Source organism: Heterocephalus glaber, unplaced genomic scaffold, assembly GCF_053883595.1.
Source record: "Heterocephalus glaber isolate CG9 unplaced genomic scaffold, H.glaber_assembly_v1.0 deba00001504, whole genome shotgun sequence".
Classification (NCBI taxonomy): Eukaryota; Metazoa; Chordata; class Mammalia; order Rodentia; family Bathyergidae; genus Heterocephalus; species Heterocephalus glaber.
The window spans coordinates 25,691,000-25,715,910 of NW_028258324.1; the positions used below are offsets into that span (position 1 = coordinate 25,691,000).

The window sequence follows — 24,911 nt, forward strand, 5'->3', positions numbered from 1 at the left end:
AGCTCTCTGAAAAGAGAGATCGAAGACAATATCAGAAAATGGAAAGATATCACTTGCTGCTGGGTAGAAAGAATCAAAATAGTAAAAATGACCATACTTCCAAAACTGCTATATAGATTCAATGGAATACTAACTGAAATCCTGGCAGTATACTTCACAGACCTAGAGAAAACAATCCAAAAATTCATTTGGAACAAGAAGAGACCCAGAATAACAAAAGCAATACTAGACAATAAAGACAAGATAGGGGGTATCACAATCCCCAACTTGAAACTATACTACAAAGCTACTGTGATAAAAACAGCATGGTACTGGCAAAGAAACAGGCCTGAGGACCAGTGGAACAAATTAGAAGATTCAGAAACAACTCCAGACACACTCAGCCACCTCATCTTCAACAAAGATGCCAAACACCCTCACTTGAGGAAAGATAGCCTCTTTAATAAGTCATGCTGGAAAAATTGGGTTTCAACTTGCTGAAGATCAAAACTAGACCTATATCTCTCACCATGCACTAAACTAAAATCAAAATGGATTAAAGATCTAAATATTGAAAAAGAAACACTAAACCACCTGGAAAAAAGGTTAGGAAGAACTCTTGAAGATATTGGTATAGGAAAAGATTTTATGAACAAAACCTCAGTTTCCTGTGAACTAGTACAAACAGTCAACAAGTGAGATCTCTTCCTACTAAAAATCTTCTGCACAGCAAGAGAAACCACTAAAAGAGGAAGAGACAACCCAAAATGTGGGAAAAATTTTTCTCCAGCTGTCCCTCAGACAAAGGTCTACTATCTCAAATCTATAAAGAACGTAAAAAAGTCAGTCCTCCCAAATTTAAAGACCCAATCCACAAATGGGCATCTGAAATGAACAGACATTTCTCAGACAAAGAAGTAGAAATAGCAAAGAAACATATGAAAAAATGTTCAACATCACTGGTCATTTGAGAGATCCAAATGAAAACAACACTGAGATTCCACCTCACCCCAGAAAGAATGGCTGCTATCAAGAAATCAACCAATAACAAATGCTGGTGGGGCTGTGGGGAAAGAGGAACCCTGCTCCACTGCTGGTGGGAGTGCAGACTGGTGCAACCACTGTGGAAATCAGTATGGATATACCTCAAAGAACTCAGAATGGAAGTCCCAGTTGACCCAGCTATTTCCATTCTGGGTATCCTCCCCAATGAATTAAAAGAATCATACCACAATGATATATGTATGTCCATCCATGTTTATAGCAGCACAATTCATGATAGCTATAACTTGGAAACAACCCAATTGCCCATCAACTGGAGACTGGATAAAGAAAATGTGGGGTTTTTTTATAAAATGGAGTATTACTCAGCCATAAAGAACAAGAAACTAGAGACATTTATAGCTAAATGGATGCACATTGAGGTGATACTCTTAAATGAAAGAAATAGGACACACATGTGTAAAGACAAAATAGTTTCTCTAGTGTGAGAAACTGAAAGTGTAAATGAGGACTAAAAGGTATAATAGATAATGTGAAATAGGATGAAAATGTACAAAGGGGAAGGGGAAATGAGAGGGGTAGGGGAAAAAGAAGAGAATAGAATTAATATAAGAAAAAAAATGGAAACAAAATCTTTGTAGATAGGGAGGGGTGTGGGGCTTGAAGGGAGGGCAGGGGAAGGGGAAAAAAATAAGAACCAAGATGGATCATGTAAAGGTGCAAATTTCCAATGATGAATGTCATTATATTATATACCTTAAATATACCAATATAATTCATTTAAAAAAGTCATGTATACCAATATTTTCTCAATTATTTTTCAGTTGGAACTGAATTCTTTTTATACTTGAATCTCAAGGGGAAAAATACTGATTATGTTAAAATACCATAAAAACTTCTCATATCTATTGAATATAGAATCTCTTTTTTATTCTAGTACTATATTTCAAGAACTGAATGACACAAGTTAAAATCAGCTGTCCCATATCCACAAAAATGCAAGTGGAATCCTAAACAGTTTTAATGGTGTTTGGCAGTTATAATGGGACTTTTTTTTTTTTTTGGCTGATATAATCTCCACATATTTCTTCTCTAAAAGGAAATAGTTTGGAAAAATTTATCCAGTGACTCCTTTTTCCCTGCCAATTGTCTAATTGACTCTAACTGGCCTCTATTAGAGTAATAATATGCCAGATTTTCAGGCCAGTCAATAGAGAAGTGGACAATGAAGAACTCTAGTTAGCAAGACAAACTCCATATTGCTGCTTGACCCACCTGCCTGTCCTTTAGATGAACTCAAAACAAGTAAGCTTAGAAATTTCCTCCCCTTAAAAGGTCCCTTTAGAAATAACAATTAATCAACTGTTGTTTTACAAATGTTCTAATAGCAGGACTTTCTGCTTCTGTATCTTTTGCTTGCTTTGGTAGTTCTATCCCATAGGAGGGCCTAAAAACTGTTGGCCTCAAAGATGTATAAAACATGTTTGTCTCCCCCCAGTCAGGGCTTGAGTCTGATGCTCAGCTCGGGTCCCAGCCAGTAATAAACTCCTGTGTGGATTTAATATCGGTCTCTGGTTGGTTCTTTCTCGCTTGGTCTAACATTCATGGAGGCCCCAGTGAGATAGCCAGCAGCTCTAGAGCTTATTATCTTGGATCCATTGTTTCTTTTTAGGAGAGACCAGGATCAGACATTGATGGTATTTGGCCCCTCTGGACACCAGTCTGTGGAAGGAGAGGCCACCCTGATGGTATTCTGGGGCTCCGAGTAGGCTGTGCCCAATCGGGCCCTATCGCTGATCAACCGACCTGCAGGAGTTTATCAGAAAAGCCTCTAGAGGTAAGAATCGAATGATTCTTAGTGCACTGTGGGTAGGTAGGAGGAAGCCGGACACGGCACAGGTTCCCCTACCTACAGTCTCTTCACAACAGCAAGCAGACTCACTGGGTCAGGGTCCTCAGAAGAGCGATTCCCTGGGTGGGGTCTGAATCCATTCAGCCCCAGAGGTTTCACTTGGCCAAAGTTTGTCTGTTTATTGTTGTCTGTCTGTTTGCTCTGTGTGCCTTTTGCATTTTCACAGGCTAAAATTATGGGTTTCTCACAGTCCACAGAAGGAACTCCACTTGATTGTGTTTTGAATAACTTCAAAAAAATTTATTCCACAGATAGGGAAGATGAATATGGCATAAAATTTTCTAAAGGCAAATTACAAACCCTGTGTCAATTAGAATGGCCCAGTTTCGGAGTCGGTTGGCCCCCAGCGGGAACTTATTCTAAGCACATTGCTCACAAGGTTTGGACTGTGGTCACAGGAGTCAGGGTCCCACAGGTCCCCATCGACCTTTGGCACTCAATCAGGACAGAACTATGGTCCATCAGCCCCATCTTCCTCCTCCCTTTTTCCTTTAAAACAGACAGAGCCCAAGGGAGGATTGATTCATGTCCCTTTTAAACATCAAAATTCCCCCTTCTCTGAAAAACCTCAGGCATTGATCTCTCTTCTTGAGTCTGTTTTTCATACCCATCAGCCAATTTGGGATGATTGCCAGCAGCTTTTACAGATCCTGTTCACCACTGAGGAGCGGGACCGAATTTATCAACAGGCAGTCAAAGAGGCCCTGGGGCCCAACCCCAGCAACACTCCCGGAACCCCGGGGTATTCAGCTACGGCTGAGGTGGTGATTCCATTGTGGTTCCCCAAATGGGACCCCAATGATGATGATGGTAGGAGGAGGATGGGGACCTACCACCAGCATTTATTAGGGGGCACTCTGGGCAGCTGCCAGAAAGCCCACTAATTTGAGTAAAGTAAGTGAGGTTCACCAGGGAAAAACGGAGTCTCTGGCTGCATTTTTAGAGAGACTCTTGGCAGCCTATAGATTGACCCAGAAGCTCCCAAAAATGCAGCAGCTTTAAATTTGGCCTTTGTTTCCCAGTCGGCCCCAGACATTAGAAAGAAATTACAGAAATTGTAGGGATTTGAGGGCAAGAATAGGACTAAACTCCTGAGCATAGCACAGGAAGTTTATAATAACTGTGACACCCCTGAGGAAGTTCTAGCCTAGAAACTGGGGAAAGTCACTATTGCTGCATTCCAGGCACAAGAGACAGTCCCTCTAGATGGAAAAGAAGAAAGCCCCCTTTTTGGCTTTAAAGAAAACCTTAGTGTCAGCTCCAGCCCTGGCCCTACCTGATGTCATGAAGCCCTTTTGGTTGTTTGTGGCTGAATGAGGGGGCATAGCCGAAGGAGTGCCAGCCCAAGCATTAGGGCATCAGAACAGACCTTTGGCCTACCTGTCTAAAAGACTTGATCCTGTGGCAAGGAGATGGCCTGCCTGTTTGAGGGCAGTTGCACCCACTGCCCTCCTGGTCAAGGAGGCAGATAAGCTCAGCCTGGGATAGGACCTGGTCATCACCACACCCCATTCAGTGGAGATGTTGCTGAGAGGAGCCCCAGAACAATGGCTCTCCAACACCCACCTGACTCAGTACCAGGCCCTGTTGCTGGATGCTCCACACATCAAATTTTCCCGAGAAATGACCCTCAATCCGGCCACCTTACTCCCAGACTCCGACTCATACGCACACCCCTCCATGACTGTCTGGACACTCTGACAACGTCCACCACCAACCACCCAGACCTGACTGATGTTCCCCTGCAACACCCAGATGAAACCTTCTTCACCAATGGAAACAGCTTTGTGGAAGACGGAGTCAGGTATGCAGGGGCAGCTGTAGTCAGTCCAGGAGGACAGGTGCACTGGGCACAGGCATTAAGCTGGGGAGGCATTGGCACAGAGGGCTGAAATAATAGCCTTAACTCAAGCCCTAAGGTTAGGTTAAGACAAGGCTGTAAACATCTACACTGACAGCCACTATGCATTCACCACTGCCCATGTGCATGGTAACATCTACAGGCAGAGAGGGCTATTGACATCAGAAAGGAAAATTATCAAAAATAAAGAAGAAAGTTTGGCCTTATTGGAGGCAATTTGGGAACCCAGGGCATTGGCCATTATTCATTGCAAAAGCCACCAAAAAGGAGACAGCTTCGAGGCCCACAGTAACCGAGAGGCCGATGATGCAGCCCAATGAGGGACCAAAGAACCAGTGGGGCCAATAGACATTCTGCCCATCCGACCCTTTGGCTACCTGCCAGAAAGACCCACATATACCTTGGAAGAAAAAGAGGAAAACCAAAACCGAGGGGGTACAAAACTGGACTCAGGCTGGTGGAAAGGGACAAATGAACAAGTTTGTCTTCCCTGAGCCCTGGGGTGACAACTTGTTCATCAGTTGCATCACTTAGCTCACCTGGGAGAATCAAAGTTAAAAAGACTAATGAGCTCTAAGTTTTCAATCCCAGGACTGACCTCTATGGTCCAGGACATCAGTTCCAGGTGTCAGGTGTGTACACAAGTAAACTCCAAGACGAGACCAAGGAACAAAAGTAATCAGCTATGGGGAAGAGAGCCAGAGGAACATTGGGAACTTGATTTCACCAAAATAAAATCCCACAATAGGTTCAAATATTTACTGGTATTGATTGACACTTGCTCAGGTTGGGTAAAAGCTTTCCCCACTTATGGAAAATCAGCCAACATAGTAATTAAGGTTTTGCTCCAGGAGATAGTTCCCTGATTTGCGTCCTCATTACCTGGGGTCCAACAATGGGCCTGCCTTCATGGCATGGATATCCAAATTGTTAGCGAAGGCACTACATATCAATTGGAAGTTACACTGTGCCTATCACCCACAAAGTTCAGGGCAAGTAGAACCCTGAAATAAAACCCTGACTAAATATGTTCTAAAAACTGGTGGTATGTGGCCCAATCTGCTTCCTCTAGCCTTGTTAAGAGTTAGATGTATCCCATATGTTGACAAGTTTAGCCCTTTTGAAATCTTGTATGGGAGGCCACCGCCACTCCTCCCTAAGTTAAACCTTGAACAGAAAACAGAAAATTCTTGTGTTTCTTTACTTCAGTCTCTTCAAGCCTTATAGATTCTTCAGAGTGAGATCCAGGCTACAGTACAACAGGCTTGAGAAAAACCCTTTGTGACATTCCAGCCCCATGGTTTCAATTCAGGAGACCTGGTCCTGATACGCTTGGTTTGCTTGCACCAAGGGCTTGACTAAATACATTCCCAAATCAGTCTTGGCTACCCAATCTGCCACTTTATTTTGTGTCACCATGTATGTTGTTCCACAAGTCTTGTATTATAATGAAAAAGGGGGCTGCGAACATCTAGGATTAACCACTGAACTCTATAGGAGTAAATGGGCTGCCCCTGTTTTAGTACCCATTCTGGTGGGATTAGGAATAGCTGGGTCAGCAGCTAATGGAACTTCCTCCCTGATCCTTTAGGACACAAATTTTAAAGCCCTAAGCTATGAAGTAGCCAGAGATTTGGGTCACCTGAAAGACTTGATCTCCAGATTAAAAAACCAGGTTGATTCTCTAGCTGAGATGGTCCTACAAAAGCAAAGGGGACTTGACCTCCTGTTCATGAAATAAGGAGGGTTATGTATAGCCCTAAAATAAAAGAACCTGTTGCTTCTATGCTATCGGTTAACTATCCTAATTTCTGCTGTAACAGGCCCCCTAGTTATCTTCTTCTTTTGCTCGTGGGACCTTGCATTATACATGCTCTGACTAAATATGTTAGACAGAGGGTTGATGCAGTTAAACTGATGGTGTTGAGACAAAATTGTGAGATTTTAAAAGACATTTAAAAAAGAAAAAATCCAAAGAGTAAATACAGAAATCAAAGATTTGATTAAGTTACAAGAACCAGTGAGGAGTGAAGGACCCTAGTTAGCAAGACAAACTCCATATTGCAGCTTGACCCACCTGCCTGTCCTTTAGATGAACTCAAAAGGAGGAAACTTAGAAACCTCCTCCCCTTAAAAGGTCCCTTTAGAAATAACAATTAATCAACTATTGTTTTACAAATGTTCTAAGAGCAGGACGTTCCACTTCTGTACCTTTTGCTTGCTTTGCTAGTTCTATCCCATAGGAGGGCCTAGAAACTGTTGGCCTCAAAGGTGTATAAAACATGTTTGTCTCCCCTCAGTCGGGGCTCAAGTCCAATACTTGGCTCCGGTCCCAGCCGGTAATAAACTCCTGTGTGGATTTAATATCAGTCTCTGGTTGGTTCTTTCTCACTGGGTCTAACAGACAAGCCCTCATTGTATGTGGTCGTATGCCATAACCCTCACAGTATAGGGTCCGCAGCTGGGGAGAGCGATGGGAGATGAAGAAAAGACAAAGAAACCAAGAAAGAAGGATATGTACCAAGATTATGCTTGAAAGTTGGGACCAGGTGGAACTGTAGCTCATTGGGAGTTAATGGCCACCTGGAGCACCACATGCTCTTTATTTATAGTCGAAGGCAAAAAGGAAGAGAAGGCAGGGCAAATAGTGCTACATTGGCCTATGTGGCTTGGGTAGAATGCAGCATGATTGTTTTGTGATTGGAGCATTTGCAGGAAGGGATCAAGGAAGGATACAAGGTAATTGTCTCCCTGGGCTGTGCCATCCAGGGTCAATAATATGAATCAATTTCTGTTTGATTCTCTAATCTATGGAGGTGAAAGGGAGTAGGGAGGAGAAAAGGAGGAGGGATGATGGGCCATCTTCAGGCTCGGCCCATGGCTGTGATGCTAGAGGGAAATAAATGTTACCTACTTTCAAGTTTCCCAAGGACGAGAAGGCTATTTTATTTCTCCATGCTGTACTGCTATAAGTCAGAATGAGGCAGACATATTTACAGGTATCTGCTCAAGCCAAAGCCTTTCTGCCTTCTTGGCTCTTTGTCCCACAGAATGACACCCCATCAATGGAATTTTTTCAACCACCACCACCTTGAACTTTGTGAATCTTCCCCCCTCCCTTTCTCTCTAATCTTTAAGATTTTTGTTTTTATTTTCTTTTTAAGATGTTTCTAACAATTTTTATTTTTTAAACATTTTATAGTCATTTTTTCTTTTATTTTCAATTCCTTTTATCAACTATTAATCCCATTTACTTTTTTATATTCTAAACTTTTATATTATTGTTTTAGTCTTTTATGTTCTTTTTTCTCTTTTACTGTTACATTCTTTGTTGGTTTTTTTTGGTACCCGGGATTGAACTTGGGTCCTTGCGCTTGCAGCAGCAGATGGCAAAACCACTGAGCTAAGTCCCCAGCCCTGTTACATTCTTAATATTTGATTCTTTATATCTCTATTTTAAATTATCTATTTCATCTATAATTTTTGTCCCCAATCTTTCACCTTTAAAATGAAAATTAATCATCATATGTAGATGGTTTTTTCCTTTGAATTTCTTCTTGCATCTGAAATTGTTTTGTCGTGATCTGCTCATAACACTACACAGTAACAGATAAAAAAGAAACCTCTGCAATAGAAAGCCTCACTCAAAATGGTTGAACAAAATAAAGGATTGGAGATAAGATATATTAACTCACAATCCTGAAAACATCCACATGGGGACTTGGTTACTTTCAAAAACATTCTCAGGGCCCAGTTTTCCATCTCCTCTGTATTTGTGCACTCTACACAGGCTCGGCCACCACCACCTATAGGTTACCAAGAGGATTGCCACGGTTTCAGCCAGCAACATCCTCATTCCAGTCCATCAGCAAACAGGCACCTCTTCCTCTTAGGCCAGGGGTCACCCTGACTGCCCTAATACAGTCTTTCTTGGAGCCTATAGCAATGATTGTGAGCAGGGGATCCACTAACTCACACCTACTTCAAGTGTCTTCTCAGAGCTGAGGATAGCTCAGACCACCAAAGCACCATGATAAGGAGGAAGAGTTCCCAAAATGAGAGAAAAAATGGTGAGCAGGCAAAAGATAACCAATATCTACTGTTTCTAACGGTCACTGTTTTCTATTGTTTTCAAAATGATCAGCAGTGTGCTTGTCCTCATGGTCAGATGAGCCAACATCACATCAGGGAAGGCTGGAGGACTTGTCTCAGCTCTTTGTCAGCTGCTTCTTCTCCAGGTCCCCACAGTGGGCTCTCTATCCTTCCTTCAGATGATTCTCCCCAAAAAATGTGTGATCTCCAGAACTATAATTTTCACCAAGCTAAAATGTCAGGGTTTAGCACAATGGAGTAGCTTCTTGACATCTCATACCTCCCAGGTTTTAAATCAATAAACATCAAGCTCCCACTTTACAATTCAGTGAAAGCAGAGTGTGCACAAGCTGAGAGGGGTTGATACGCAAAAGAATCCTTCCTTGGGGAGACACCCCCACTGCAGCACCACTGGTCTGACCTCACACCTGACAGCTTGAATGGATAACAGACATCAAGATAAAGCCAACAGTGACTCTTTTTAGATCCAGTAAACTCCTTGGAGTGCATTTCTCAATGTCAAAGCTACTCCTAAAAGAAGGCAGAGACTGCACCTTGACTGTTTATGTTACCATTTCATAATTTCTCTCTCTCATCTTTTTTAATACCAGGAACCAGAATGGTGGCAAATGTTAGTGTGGATGGGCTACCCCTGTTGCATCTAGCCCTCTGCCACCTTTGCATCCCACTGCATCAGAACACCCTCTCTCTAAGTCTAATTTACTTCTACCAAGATGATAGGGTTATAGTGCCCCTTTCAAGTCACTGTCTGCACACACAGAATCCCTTTGTGATGATTTCACAACTTTTATTTACTCAACACACCCAAGAATGAAATTAATCATGTATGGAAAAATGAATTAAATGTGTAAACATGTGCATAAACTTTGATGACCTCTCTCTTTTCTTGCTATTCTTCTAGAATCCTTTCCTAGTGTTTTGGAGTGATTTTTATTGCTTAAACTTATGTGTGAGGAATTATAGCAAATGTCACTGAGAGAACTATTGTGCAATTGCATCTTGATTCAATGCCTTCCACAATCATATTAATCCCAAACCCCATGGTTCAGCACTGAGCCAAAAACATGCCACATCTACATGACATAGAAGAGTTTAACCTTGAAATGCAGCATACCAAATGGAACCCCATTCCTTGCCAAAAACTTTGCAGGCATCTGTCACAACGTTTATCTCCCTTCAAGCAACAGCATCCGTGGTTCTCAATAGTTTCTAACATTCTAGCTGTGGCCCACATCTCTTCCACTCCATCTTCTACTGGTCTTGCTCTAAATTTACAGAATAGATTTCTACCTCAAGCCTGGGAGATCCCACCTTCCTTCCACTACAGGTTCCCCTGGATCACCCTACAATTATATTTATTGCTGGTAAGAAACTCCTTTAACATGTACAAAATTGACATGTAACTTTCAGGACTATTTCATAACACAGTCCTCTGCATTAGTATCATGCTGTTAATGAATTTTATACTGCATAATGAATTTTAAAAGTAATGCATCAACATGGTAGATGTTTTTACATTTAAATTCAAAAGAGTATAGAATGAAAAGTACATTTTCTTTCCAAGATCTGCTTCTGTACTGAAAAAGAAGAAAGAAACACAGTTTGTTGAGAAGTACCAACTCTCAACTTAGCGAACCTTAAATTGACATAACTTAATTTTGTCAATCACCACACTTAACTGAGCTCTGAAGAGTCCCTTTTCTCCTATGTGTGGATGATCCTATAATTTCATTGGCAATTTCAGTTAAATTCACTTTAATATGATTTAGAATTCCTACCTCATATCCAATTTAAATCTCATCCCTTCTCTTTTTCCCAAGTTGTGCCTGCCTCCTGGCACTTGGAATTGGGAAGCGCCTTGTCTCCTGCATCACATGGAGGAAGGAGATTGTCCTGTGCCTTTTCCTGACCATTTCAGATTGGGAGTTTGGGGGAGAAGGCATAGGACAGGCAGAGTCACTCTGACTTTATTGGTGACTTGAGAGTGTTTGAGAGGCTCCCTTTATTGATCTGGCTCAACCTAGTTCCACCTGCTACTGGTAGGTGGAATAGAACTGATCTGCTCTTCAACGACAGCCCTTACTTTCTAGGTAGTGGAACACAAATCACTTTTTAGTTCTATCTGATTTTAAACTTGGACCAATCCCTGATTTTAAGAACTGGGGAGATAGTTCAGTGGTAGAGCACTTGCCTGGAATGTTTGAGGCCTTGGATTCAATCCCCAGCATCACCGCCTCAACCACAACAACATAAATTAAAACTGCCTTCAAGTGATACTCAATCTCTGCTGAGAGGGAGATCTCCCCACCAATGGGACGATTTTCTTGGAATAGTGCTCAGCTTCCTCACACCTTCCTGAACAAGAAGCACTCAGAAAGTGGAAGCTGTAGCTACCTACTACCTCACTAAAATACCTGTTATGAGCTGAGTTGTGTCCTCCTAAAATTCATGGGTTGAAGCTGTAAGCTCCAGTATTTCAGCATGTGACTATATTTGGAGACAGAACTTTAAGGAGATGAATAAATTAAAATGAAACTGTTGGCTTGAAACCTAACTAGGTCTGGCTGGTGTCCTTTCAAAGGAGGGAATTAGGACACACAAAGGGCATGGGGCCTGTGTGCACACACAGACAAGACCACACGAGGTCAGGTGAGGAGGCAGCAGTCGGCAAGCCCACAAGAAAGGCCTCAGAGGAAATGAAACTTGCTGACACCTTGATCTTGGCATTCTACCCTGTAGGACTGTGCAGAAATGTATCTCCATTGTTTAAAGTGTCTGTCTTTGGTAATTTGTTACAGCAGCCCTAGCAAATTTATGCAGTCCTCACCCCCTACACACTCATCAAAACTAGAAGCTGCCTGGACAACTTCAAGGCCTGCATTCCAACTCACTCTCTCTCTTTCTCTCTCTCTCTCTCTCCTGCCTTTACATGAAGACTTAAAGTTGGCCATGGTGGCATACACCTATAATCCCAGTGCTTACAGACTGAGGCAGGAGAATCACCACAGGCTTGAGGCCAGCCTGGACCATGTAGCAAGACCCTGTTTGAAAAAAATGAAGGACCAGTGTCCTGTAAATTAATCCTCTATTTCCCCAAAGAACATGGAGCTCCCCCTTCTTCCTCCCATATAAACCTGGCCCTTCTTCCTTCTCTGCAGCAGATAATCTCTGCTGGCCCTCTGCTTGCAGAAATCTCCAGGGAAGGAGGAATCCTTGTGTTCGGACTCCCTCCTGTCCTGGGAGCACGTGTCCAGCTCTCTCACAAAGTTGTCTCCACTCCAGCACCAGTCACAGCCTGCCTCCAGGTGGGAGGATATCACCGAGGCCCCACCCCTCACTCTACCTCTGCTGACAGAACCTTGGTCCCTGGGTTTACTCTCTAATCTTTTTAATAAGCAGGCAGGGGCAGCAGGGATGACTGGGGTAACACCTATTCAGTGCCTCATGGTGAGCACCAAAGAATGTGTCTGATCTTAATTCTTGGCAGTGCTGTTAGCATGTGGGAACTGAGTGTCTCTTTCTTCTCAACTATATCATAGCCTTATTCACCTTATTCACCTTATTCATCTTATTTACCGATTCAGGAGCAATTAATAAAAGCTAGAACAACAACAGAAAAACTGAAACATATGTCCGATTTTTTTTCCAGAGGTGCAAAGAAAACGTAGTTTATTCCGAATATAATATGTTCTTCATATTATGATATAATATATGTTCTTATATTATGATGTGAATATGATATGAATATGAATGTGATATGAATATGATATGTTCTTCAACATTAGCCCCTTACATTCTGCTAATGGAGTACAAATCAATTTTTAATTATATCTGATTTTAAGAGCTGGGGAGATAGCTCAGTGGTAGACACTTGCCTGGAATGTGTGAGGCCTTGGGTTCAATCCACAGCACAACAACAAAAATTAAAAGTTCCTTCAAAGGTATTTAATCGTAGGGATATTCAATAACTATCAGTATTCATATCACTTTATATACATGTATAAGTATAACATAGAGTAAATTCCTAGAAGTGGAATTTCTGGACCAAATGCCACTCAGTAATTTCAATAAAAATTCAATACATATCTGGAAATATTGTCATCCTTCAGTACGGGAAGTTGATTCCAGAACTCCCAAGGATATCAAACTCTGCAGATATTCATATCTTTTATATAAAATGGCACAGTATTTGCACAAATCTACACACATCACATCCTTTTATATATTTTAATTATCTCCAGATTACTTATAATACGTAATTCAATGTAAATATTATCTAAATATTTGCTATGCTGTATTTTTTAAAGGTTAATGACAATAAAAAAGTCTGGACTTGTTGGGTTTTTTCAAGTATTTTCAAAAAGTCAGTAGGTTGATTTTTTTCTAAGTATTTTCAATGTGCAACTGCTTAAATCCACAGGGCTAACTTTATTTATAAACAAATATTTATTTGGGGGCTTGCTGGCCACTATTCTGTGATGCATCAACCAACAAAACAGAAAAATTAATCTCTGCCTTTGTGGTGCTTGTATTCTTACTGAGAGAAGCAAATGAAAACAAAATAAGTAACCATCCACACAGGATATTAGAAGAGGTAACTGAGAAGCCTCAGAAAAAAGCGGTACCAGGACGTTGTGATTTTAAATCACCTGGTCAGGAAAGGCCTCCTAAAAAGGCCACATTTCAGAGAGACCTACAGCAGATGAGGGAAGTGGACCTGCTGGTGACAAGGGAAGTTGGTCCAGACCGGGGTGGTGGGGGAGGGAGTACCTGGTGCATGGGCTGCAAAAGTGAAAGATCCGTGACAGCTTCAAGCAGCCAGGTCCTCTGTGGCTGGAGCAGGAGGAACAGGGTAGGACATAAGATCAAGCTGGTGCGGCTGGGTTCTGATAAGGCTCTGCAGCCCACCATGAGAATTTTGCCTTTTGTTCTCAGTCAGATGGAAAAGATGCATGACATAACATAGCTCCTGCTTTAAGATGCTTATTCTGGACAGCTCCCAGCACAGAGGAGGCTTCCAGGCAGGTGTGCCACAGCTTCCAGCACAGAGGAGGCTATTAGGTCAGCATGCCACAGCTCCCAGGGCAGAGAAGGCTTCCAGGTCACTGTGCTACAGTGCCCAGTGCAAAGTAGGATGCTTCCAGGCCAATCCACTAATGCTCCCAACACAGAGGAGGTGAGCTGTGTGGGTACCGGCAGCACCACACCACCACCACCACCACTCCATCGAAATGAGAAGACAGGTGAGCATGCCTCAGAACCAGACTTCCAGGCCCCCTACACCAACCCCAAAGGGAAATGAAATGGAACACTCTGATACTCAACCATCTGGACTCCCTGAACTAGCAAAGAAAGAAGATCTGGGGAAAAAAAATGAAATCAGAAATAATTTCTCACATAAGAACAGAGATTGTGCCCATAGTGCAAGACATGATTAATAAACCTAGACAGGGCACAGATTAAAAAAATAGAGTAGCTGAGGAACATGATGGAATCCCAACATACAAAAGAATGGAATCCATAAAACAGATACAAACAGATTTCCAGGAGATTAAAAACTCCATTGAAACTTTACACAGCAGAATGAGCCAAAGTGAGGATAGAATTTCAGATATAGAAGATAAGATTGCAATTAGTGGCCAGGAAAAAAAAAATTGCTTTAAAATTGTAAGGGACCATGAGAAATCAATCCAGCAGCTACTAGACAATGCAAAGAAGAATAACAAAAGGCTGACTGGAGTCAATGAAGAAACGGGAGAGAGTGCACATGACATAAAAAAACTGTTCACAGAAATGATGGCAGAAAACTTCCCAAGCAGGGGAAAAGAACTTGACACACAGATAAGTGAGGCATATAGGACTCCAACTAGCCTTGATCAAAAAACCTCTACACATAGGCATATAATAGTTAGGATTCCAGAAATCCAACAGAAGAACAAAGTTCTACAAGCAGTTAGAGAAAAGAAACAAATCACATACAAAGGAAACCCCATCAAAATCATAGCAGGCTTCTCAACACAAACCATCAAGGCAAGAAGAGGTTGGAATGATGTATTTCAAGCCCTAAAGGAAAACAACCTCCAACCCAGATTGATGTACCCTGCAAAACTATCTTTCGAAATTGATTGAGAAATAAGATACTTTCATGACAAAGAGCACCTTAGGAACTTCATGAACACCGAACTAGCACTCCAAAAAATTTTACACAAAATCCTAGGAAAAGACAATGAGGATGACAACCCTGGGAAGCACACCAGAATGAATCCACCAGGCACGACAAGAAATTAAAAGCAAAAGGGGAGAATCCAACAAAAAGAAAAAGTCATGACAATGACAAGTCAATACATATCAGTTATAACCATCAATATTAATGGTCTCAACTCACCAATCAAAAGAAATAGACTGACAGAATGAGTCAAGAAGCAAGATCCAACAATATGCTGCATACAAGAAACACACTTAATTCAAAAAGAAACTCAAAGACTGAAAGTTAAAGGGTGGAAAACAATACTCCATGTGACAGGAACCTGAAAAAAAGCAGGATTAGCTATCCTTGTTGCAGACCAAGTGGATTTCAAACCCACACTGATTAAGAGAGACAAAGAAGGACACTACATCCTTGTAAAGGAAACAATCCAAGAGGAAGAGATAACAATCATAAATATCTATGCACCAAACACTAGTGCACCCAACTATATAAAACAAATACTAATGGACATGAAAAATCATACAAGCACTAATACAATAGAAGTGGGGGACCTCAATACTCCATTGTCGCAAATAGAGAGATCAACTAGACAAAAAAACAAGCAACAAAATACTAGAATTCAATCAAAATCTTGAACAAATGAACTTAACAGATGTTTACAGAGTATTCAACCCCACAAAATCAGAATACACATTCTTTTCAGCTGCACATGGGTCGTTCTCCAAAACAGACCACATATTCCCTCATAGAACATATTTAGGAAAGTGCAAAGGAATTGAAGTTATTCCCTGTATATTATCAGACCATAGTACAATGAAATTGGAGATCAATAGCAAAAGAAACCACAAAAATTTCATAAACATATGGAAACTGAACAACACACTTCTGAATAACCAGTGGGTCACAGAGGAAATTAAAGAGGAAATCAGAGAGTTCCTTCAATTAAATGACAATGCCAATACAACATATCGGAATCTATGGGACACAATGAAAGCAGCCTTACAAGGGAAATTCATAGCAGTAAATATTCATATTAGGAAAACAGAGTGAAACCAATTAAACAACCTGATGCTGAACCTCATGCTTCTAGAAAAAGAAGGGCAGGACAAAAACAAGCCCCTAAAAAGGAGGAAATTATAAAGATCATGGCAGAAATCAATGCAATGGAGACTAAGAAAACAATACAAAAAATCAATGAGGCCAAGAGTTGGTTCTTCAAAAGAATAAACAAAATTGACAAACCCTTAGCCAACTTTATCAGATAAAGGAAAGAAAAGGCCCAAATCCATGCAATTAGAAATGAACAGGATGAAATTACAACAGACCTATCAGAAATCCAGAAGATCATCAATACCTGAACCTACACACCAATAAGATGGACAACACAGAAGAAATGGACAGATTCCTAGACATGTATGAATTACCAAAGTTGAATGAAGATGACCTAAAACTTCTAAACAATCCAATATCAATCAATAAAATTGAAAATGTAATTAAAAATTTATCAATTGAGAAAAGCCCAGGTCCTGATGGCTTCACTGCTGAATTCTGCAAGACATTTAGAGAGGAACTACTGCTACTACTGTTTAAACTCTTCAATGATATTGAAAGGGAAGCAATACTCCCAAATTCATTCCTGGAAGCAAGCATCACCTTGATCCCCAAAGCAAAGAAAGACCCAATTGAAAAAGAGAACTATAGGCCAATCTCATGAATGAACATAGATGCAAAAATCCTTAATAAGATACTGGCAAATAGAATGCAGAAGATCATCAAGAAGATCATACACCCTGACCAAGTGGGATTCATCCCAGGGATGCAGGGATGGTTCAACATACACAAATCAATCAATGTAATACACTGTATCAATAGAGCCAATGACAAAAACCATATGATCATCTCAAAAGATGCAGAAAAAGCATTTGACAAAATCCAACAGGCATTTATGATAAAAACCCTGGGATGAGGATTTAGCTCAGTGGTTCTGGTGCTTGCCTCGAAAGCACGAAGTCCCAAATTCAATCCCCAGTATCCAAAAAAAAAAGAAAAAACACCCTACAAAAAATTGGAATAGATGGTCTCTACCTTGATCTGATAAAAGCCATCTATGAAAACCCAACAGCCAATATCATACTAAATGATCAAAAACTGAAATCCTTCACACTAAAACCAGGAACTAGACAAGGATGTCCTCTATCACCACTCCTGTTCAATATAGTTTTGGAAACATTAGCCATGGCAATTAGACAAGAGAAAGAAATAAAAGGAATAAAAATAGGAAATGAAGTCAAATTGTCGTTATTTGCAGATGACATGATACTCTATATAGAAGACCCCAAGAACTCCACCAAAAGTCTTCTAGACTTAATAACCAAATTCAGCCAAGTAGCTGGTTACAAGGTCAACACACAAAAATCAATAGCTTTCCTCTACATGAACAACAGACTCACTGAGAGAGAAATAGGGCAAATAATTCCTTTCACAATAGCATCCAAAAAACTGAAATACCTAGGAATCAACCTAACGAAAGAAATCAAAGACCTCTTCTCTGAAAACTATAGCACTCTGCAAAGAGACATTGAAGACGATATCAGAAAATGGAAAGACATCCCCTGCTCCTGGATAGGAAGGATCAACATAGTGAAAATGGCCATACTTCCAAAACTGCTATATAGATTCAATGCAATCTCATTTGTAATCCCAGCAGCACACTTCACAGACCTGGAGAAAACAATCCAAAAATTCATTTGGAACAAGAAGAGACCCAGAATAGCAAAAGCAATTCTAGGTAACAGAGACATGGCAGTGGGTATTACAACCCCCAACTTGAAATTATGCTACAAAGCTACTGTGATAAAAACAACATGGTACTGGCAAAGAAATGGACCTCGGGACCAGTGGGACAGATTAGAAGATGCAGAAACAACTCCAGACACACTCAGCCACCTCATCTTTAACAAAGGAGCCACTCTCACTAGAGTAAAGATAGCCTCTTTAATAAATGGTGCTGGAAAAATTGGGTTTCAACTTGCCAAAGAGTAAAACTAGAGCTATATCTCTCACCATGCACTAAACTAAAATTGAAATGGATTAAAAATCTCAATATTAAAACAGAAACGCTGAACCAGCTGGAACAGAGATTAGGTAGAACTCTTTAAGACATTGGTGTAGGAAAAGATTTTATGAACAAAACTTCAGTTGCCTGTGAACTAGCACAGTCAACAAGTGAGATCTCTTCTTACTAAAAAGCTTCTGTACAGCAAGAGAAACCACCAGCAGTGTGAAGAGACAACACACAATGTGGAAAAAAATTTTCACCAGTGGTCCCTCAGACAAAGGTCTACTATCTCAAATCTATAAAGAACTTTAAAAAGTCAGTCCTCCCAAACTGAAAGAACCAATCCAAAAATAGGCATCTGAAATGAATAGACATTTCTCAGACAAAGAAGTAGAAATAACAAACAAACATATGGAAAAATGTTCAACATCACTGGTCATTCAAGAGATGCAAATGAAAACAACGCTGAGATTCCACCTCACCCCAGAAAGAATGGCTGCTATCATGAAATCAACCAATAACAAATGCTGGCAGGGCTGTGGGGAAAGAGGAACCCTGCTCCACTGCTGGTGGGAGTGCAGACTGGTGCAACCACTGTGGAAATCAGCATGGATATACCTCAAAGAACTAGGACTGGAAGTCCCATTTGACCCAGCTATTTCTGTCCTGGGGATCTTCCCCAAAGAATTAAAAAGAATCATATCATAGTGATATATGTGCACCCATGTTCATAGCAGCACAGTTTGTAATACCTAAAGTTTGGAAACAGCCTAAATGCCCATCAACTAGAGACTGGATAAAGAAAATGTGGGGGTTTATTTTATAAAATGGAGTACTACTCAGCCATAGAAAATGGGAAATTAGAGACATTTATAGCTAATTGGATGCACATTGAGGCAATACTCTTAAGCGAAATAAATAGAACACACCTGTGTAAATACTGAATAGTTTCTCTAGTGTGAGAAACTGAAAGTGTAAATAAGGACTAAAAGGTATAAGAGATAATGTGAAATAGGAAGAAAAGGGCCAAAGGGGAGGGGGGGAGGGGAGGGGAAAGGAAAGAAGGGAATAGAATTAATATGAGAAAATGAAAAAAAGGAAACAAAGTCTTTGTAAATAGGGAGGGATGGAGGGGTTGAAGGGAGGGCAGGGGAAGGGAGAAAAAATAAGAACCGAGAGAGATTATGTAAAGGTGCAAATTTCCAATGATGAATGTAGTATACCTATGGTATACCTAAAACGTACCAATAAAATGATTTAAAAAAAAAAAGATGCTTACTCTGAATGAGGGCTATGAATGGACTTTGGGGGACAAGAATGGAAGCCGGGAGATGTGAGGAGAGACCAGCCCTGGGGCGAGGGCAGCGGGGCAGGTGCACCGGGTGCAGCCAGACTCTGAGAGTCCGAGGCTGCGGGCAGAGCACCCTCCGCTTGGTTAGGGGGACTCATCTTCCGGCCAGCAGAGACAGCGCCTGTTCCCACGCCCAGCACCGCGCACTGCGCATTCCTAGGCTTTGCCACACTTGTGGGGAAGAGCAGCAGTCAGTAGCAAATGGGGGGATATTAGCACTGGAGGACCGGCGCTAACAGAGTTGAGCCGCATTAGGAGCTTCAGGGCCACGTTGCCTGGGTGTGCATTCCAGGCCCACCCCTCCCTGGCTATGTGCCTCAGTTTCCCACCCTTGAAACGAGTCCAGGGCACACGGCGTGGCGCGCAGGCGTGCGCTGTGCAGTGGCAGCAGCAGCAATCCTGCTTCCAGTGAGAACTAAGGGGAACCGAACCGTGCACGCAGTCCCGGCTCTTGGCTCCGGACAGAGCGAGCAAAAACCAGGGGAGCAAAGAATTCAGATGACCTCGGGTTTTGCTCTTTGATTTGCTTGTTGTCAGTTTGGGAAGGATCAGCAAGCTGGGAGCGAGGTCTTAATCACAACGGGATCTGCCAATCCAGAGGAATCTGTCCAATTCAGCTAAAGGCCTAGGAGCAAGGAGCAGAAATGAACATTAAATATTAACTTAGCATCAGGACTACAGCCTCTCTGATGACACCATTTTTTTGCAAATTACAGGGGAATGGAAGACAAAACCCTCTTCTCAGATATTAAGCCATTTATCAGAAAAGTATTTAATATGAACACAAAGGTACAATGGCTGTACTTGAACAGAGTCTCCGGCATTGTGCAGTGCACATTCCACTCAACTGTACACATCACCTTTCTGGCTCTGGCTGAGCATTTGTTTTCCTATGTTTAGGCAATGTTTTGCATATTCTTCATCAGGAAATGTCCTCCACAAGAGAAAGGACAATCATCTAAGCCAGCAACCCTTCCTGTTGTGATAGACTGGAAAATTCTAATCCTTATCAGATTTTAACATAAATTTCTAAAAATTCACTTCGCAGGAGATCTGATTACTACAATTTGCCAAAAGGAGCCTCATTGAAAAAAAAATCAAGTTGTTGAAAAGTAGGGAAGGTTAATGGGACCTAATGCTGGAGAAGCAATGTTAGAAATTTTTTCATTTTGAAATTAACTTCTGGAGAGGTTTCATAAAACCTGAGAGGCTTCAAAACCCTCTGTATCCACAGGGGTCTATAGAAGCACATGACAGGGCTCGAAGTAGTTTGGCTGAAACAAACACAAACTAAACTTCAGGTCTGAGTAGAGCCCCCCCCTCCCAATTATTTTCCTTTCATCACAAAATAGAAACCTCTTTGTTTCATGTATCCAGCTGAGCACCCACAGGCACACATTCTGGGCTGGTCCTGGCTAAATGCAGAGAAATCCAGTGGGCTGGTTTCAAGTCTGAGCTGCCGGGCCGTCAGGAATTCATCACCAAACTGCCGCACAGGTCCTCCTACAGTGCTTTTCATTGCCTTGTGGTACCAAAAGAAAAGAAAAGAGCCGGCATTGTTTATGAGAAGGCTGTGAAACAGATATTTGATTCTTTTTTTCCTTCCAAATCCTTTATAAGCAATGGGAGCAAAGGATGGAGGAAGAAAAAAAAAAAGAAAGGCAGTCACTTCAGAAGTGTCAAGCAGAGCAGGAAGGAGGATGGACAGAATAGAAGGCAAGAATTAAAAGATGTAAGAAGAAAGAAAGGAGAGAAGAAAAACAAACCTCCAATCTCCATTCTAAGCCTAAAATGTAAACAGACACTAGCTTGGAGTGCATTATTGTTTTAATTTTTTGTCCTTAAATGGCAAGTGCTCACATCTTGGTAAGCTATGACACCCATTTTTCCCATAGAATAGCCCTAGAGTCATCGAGACTTGCTGTCCCAAAGCTGTGCTATTTAGATTTCTATCAGAACCAGAATTTTAGTTTCTGGTTGACCAAAAGAGGAGGTAAGTTAGAAACTGTCTTGGCAAAACCCAAAATTCTCCCCATACTTCTCTGTTCCCAAGGCCTGAACTAGGATCAACCAAGAACCTAAGGTGCAAAATGCAAGGAAGCACCCATCCTGGGGACCAGTCCTGCACACAAACAGAGCCGTCCTGAGCGCCTCCTTCAACGTACAATGTACCGCCCACCCAGGGCCTCAGGATCTGCCACCAGCTCCTGGGCAAGTGCTCCTCAGACCTGGCAACTGCCCAGCGCTTTGTCTCTCACTTTCGGTGAAACAGCCATGGTGTTCCTTTCCCTTGTGAGTCTGCAGCCCAACTGCCCAAGCCTAATCCTCATCTCCTTTAACCAGGCCTCTTCTGTCTGTGGGCATCTACAGCCAAATTGTAAGTGGCCACCAAGAATTGTATAGTTGAAGTACTTTTTGAACTACTTTTGAAAATAATCCAGCAAAAATTTTTTTTTTCTTTTTTACTCTGTGAAACTAGGTAACCACGTTTAAGGACACCATGCCTTATAAACAAACCATCCAAAGTTGTATCCAAACAGGTTTTTATCTAAGGGTTACAGGGAGCCTAACAAGGTAGTCTTTTCTGCGGAGTCATCCACTGGATTATTAGTTTAGATCCTACAAAGGTCCACTGAGGGGACTGCAATGTAGCGGAGTGGCCTGCTGTGGTCTTGCTTTAGTCACCAGAGCAATCCCTTCCCCACCCTCCTCTCCTCCCTGCAGGCAATAGCATGAAGCTGGGCAGCTCTTGAGGAAAGAGGGGTAAAAACACCATTCAACTGTGCTGGGACTGCAAGGTCTCTTTGGAATGGACAAAATGCAAGGGCCCAGTGCAGATCTGCAGGCCCCTCGGGGGCAGGTGGGCAGAGTTGTCTCTTGGTTCAAGGGTCTTTCTCCTCTACCCTGGCCAAATCCCCACAGTGGGCTCTCAAGCCTGGCGCCACTCCTGCTATAAACAGCCTCTGCATTCTGAACACAATTCTCTATTTGGTTTTGTTGGTGACAGCAACAGCAAATGCTATGGAGTAAATCAAAACTGCCTGAAAAATATCAGCTTAGCCTTTCAGAGCTTCAAGGTAATCAAGGACCCATTGGCACAGGTGCCATCTGTGGGTCTCACAGAGATGAAATCTTGGTGCTGGGGCCGGGGATTTAGCTCAGTGGTTCCGCCACCTGCCTCGCAACCACAAGGTCCTGAGTTCCATCACTGGTACCAAAAACAAAACAAAAAAATCTTGGTGCTGTGTCCCAAGATGTCTCTACTTCTCAGGTAGGGTCCCTGTCCCAGATAAGACATTGATGGTCACAGCAGCAACTTTCCAAGGTGAGATGGAGAATAAGGACAGGAGTGAAAATGTGCCTGGCACAAATACTGCCTCATTTATTTCCCAAAGAGCCCTGCCAGGTACATTCTTGTGTCCCCATTTTGCACAGGAAGCTGAGGATCAAAGAAGTTATATGACTTTTTGAAGGGCACTCAGTTTAAAAAAGGTAAAATAGGGCCGGGGATTTAGCTCAGTGGTTCTGCTTCCTGCCTCACAAGCAGAAGGACCCAAGTTAGATCTCCAGTACCAAAACTAAAAAAAAAGGTGAAATTAAAAATGAAAACCATGTCTTCTGGTGCTATGGAGGAAAAGAAATGTATGCAGTGCCCCATGTACAATGAGAAAGAACTGTGGGCCATTCAGCACACTAAAAAGTGAACACCCCATCTAAAGAAATTCAAAATTTTAAAAATGGGAAACATTCTGCTAAAGAGACAGGATGCTTCCGCATATGGATTCAGGGCACCAATTTTCAATCATGTCAGGTCCCTGCTCAAATCTGTAGGCTTTACTCTCTTCAATACTGATTCAAAGTCAAATTCATTTCCTTATTAGTTTTCTTTACCAATCACCGCTCTTTTGCATCCCTTTAATTTCGTGTAAATTATCTGCCTTTGTGTTTTGTGCACCTCAGTTGAAGGCAAGAGTTTATTTATGTTTCATAGCTCAACTTCACATCAGTTCCCCACTTCAAATTTAGTTCACCGAAACCTTTTAGGATTTATAGAGTACAAGTCTCATAAAAGGACCATTGTTTGATAAAAAGTTCTATTATGTGTGTATAGATTTATGTCACTGGCATCTTTAAAAACTCTTAACAATAGGGCAGAAGTTAATTTTCTGCATCCCCATCATTTGAAGGAAAGAGAAACATTCTGTTGCTAATTTGCACAAATACAAATAAACCATATGGCTTTCTGAATGACTGAGTCACTGTGACACCCATTGCTCACTTGTCTCCCAGAAAGCTATCAACACAGGGAATTAACCTTCTTGACTCCAGTCCTGTCCTCTGCTGCTCTCTACTGGAAAGAAGGGATATAGCTCACAGTGGGGTCCAAAATTCCAACCCCCTCCCGGAATACCAAGAGTAGTCACAGAGAAACTCATTCCTGTCTCTGGAGGTGCTTGTAGTATTACAGTGATACAATAATAAAAACACAACAGATTACAGGTTTTCTATTTCTATTATGATAAGCAAAGTTTGTCTTGAAGTAAAATATGAAGGGAGATAAACCGGAAAAAAAAAAAAAAAGAAAGAAGAAGAAAGCAAAGCTGGGAGGAAGCAAAATGTGATCTTTACACCAAGCAGTTAAAACGTTGCTTTAAGGCCGCCATTCCACGCTCCTAGGGCAGAAAAGATGAGTCATGTGGGTACCAGAAGACACGTAAACAAGCCTCAAAAACAAACTTCCAGATCACCTACAGCAACCCCAAGGGGAAATGAGATGGAGAAATCTGATACTAAACCACCTGGACTCCCTGAACTGGCAACAAAAGAGGATCTGGAAAAAATGAAATCAGAAATAATTTCTCAGATAACAGTAAAGATTGTGCCCATAGTGCAAGACATGATTAATAAATCTAGAGAGGACACAGATAAAAAAAATAGAGGATCTGAGGAACATGATGGAATCCCAACATAGGAAACAAATGGAATCCATAAAACAGATACAAACAGATTTCCAAGAGATTAAAAACTCCATCGAAAGTCTGGGCAGCATAATGAACCAATGTGAGGATAGAATTTCACATATAGAAGATAAGATTGCAATTAGTGACCAGGAAAAGAAAAATTGCTTCAAAATTGTAAGGGAATATGAGAAATCAATCCAGCAGCTGCTAGACAATGCAAAGAAGAACAACATAAGACTGATTGGAGTCAATGAAGAAAGAGGAGAGAGTGCAGATGACATAAAAAAGCTGTTCACAGAAGTGATGGCAGAAAACTTCCCAAGCAGGGGAAAAGAACTTGATATACAGATAAGTGAGGTATATAGGACTCCAACTAGCCTTGATCAAAAAACCTCTACACATAGGCATATAATAGTTAGGATTCCAGAAACCCAACAGAAGAACAAAGTTCTACAAGCAGTGAGAG

General features: G+C 41.5%; 1 long non-coding RNA gene across 2 annotated transcripts in view; it reads right to left on the minus strand.

Moving 5' to 3' along the window:
* Positions 1–9,367: 9,367 nt before the first annotated feature.
* LOC110349252 (uncharacterized) overlaps positions 9,368–24,911 on the minus strand; it is a 30,936-nt gene continuing 15,392 nt past the window's right edge. For both annotated transcript variants that reach the window (XR_002395084.2, XR_002395081.2), the window contains exons 2-3: positions 20,841–21,006; positions 9,368–20,109 (exon numbers count right to left, since the gene is read on the minus strand). This is a non-coding gene — a long non-coding RNA (uncharacterized LOC110349252). The remainder of the gene's footprint in view (positions 20,110–20,840; positions 21,007–24,911) is intronic.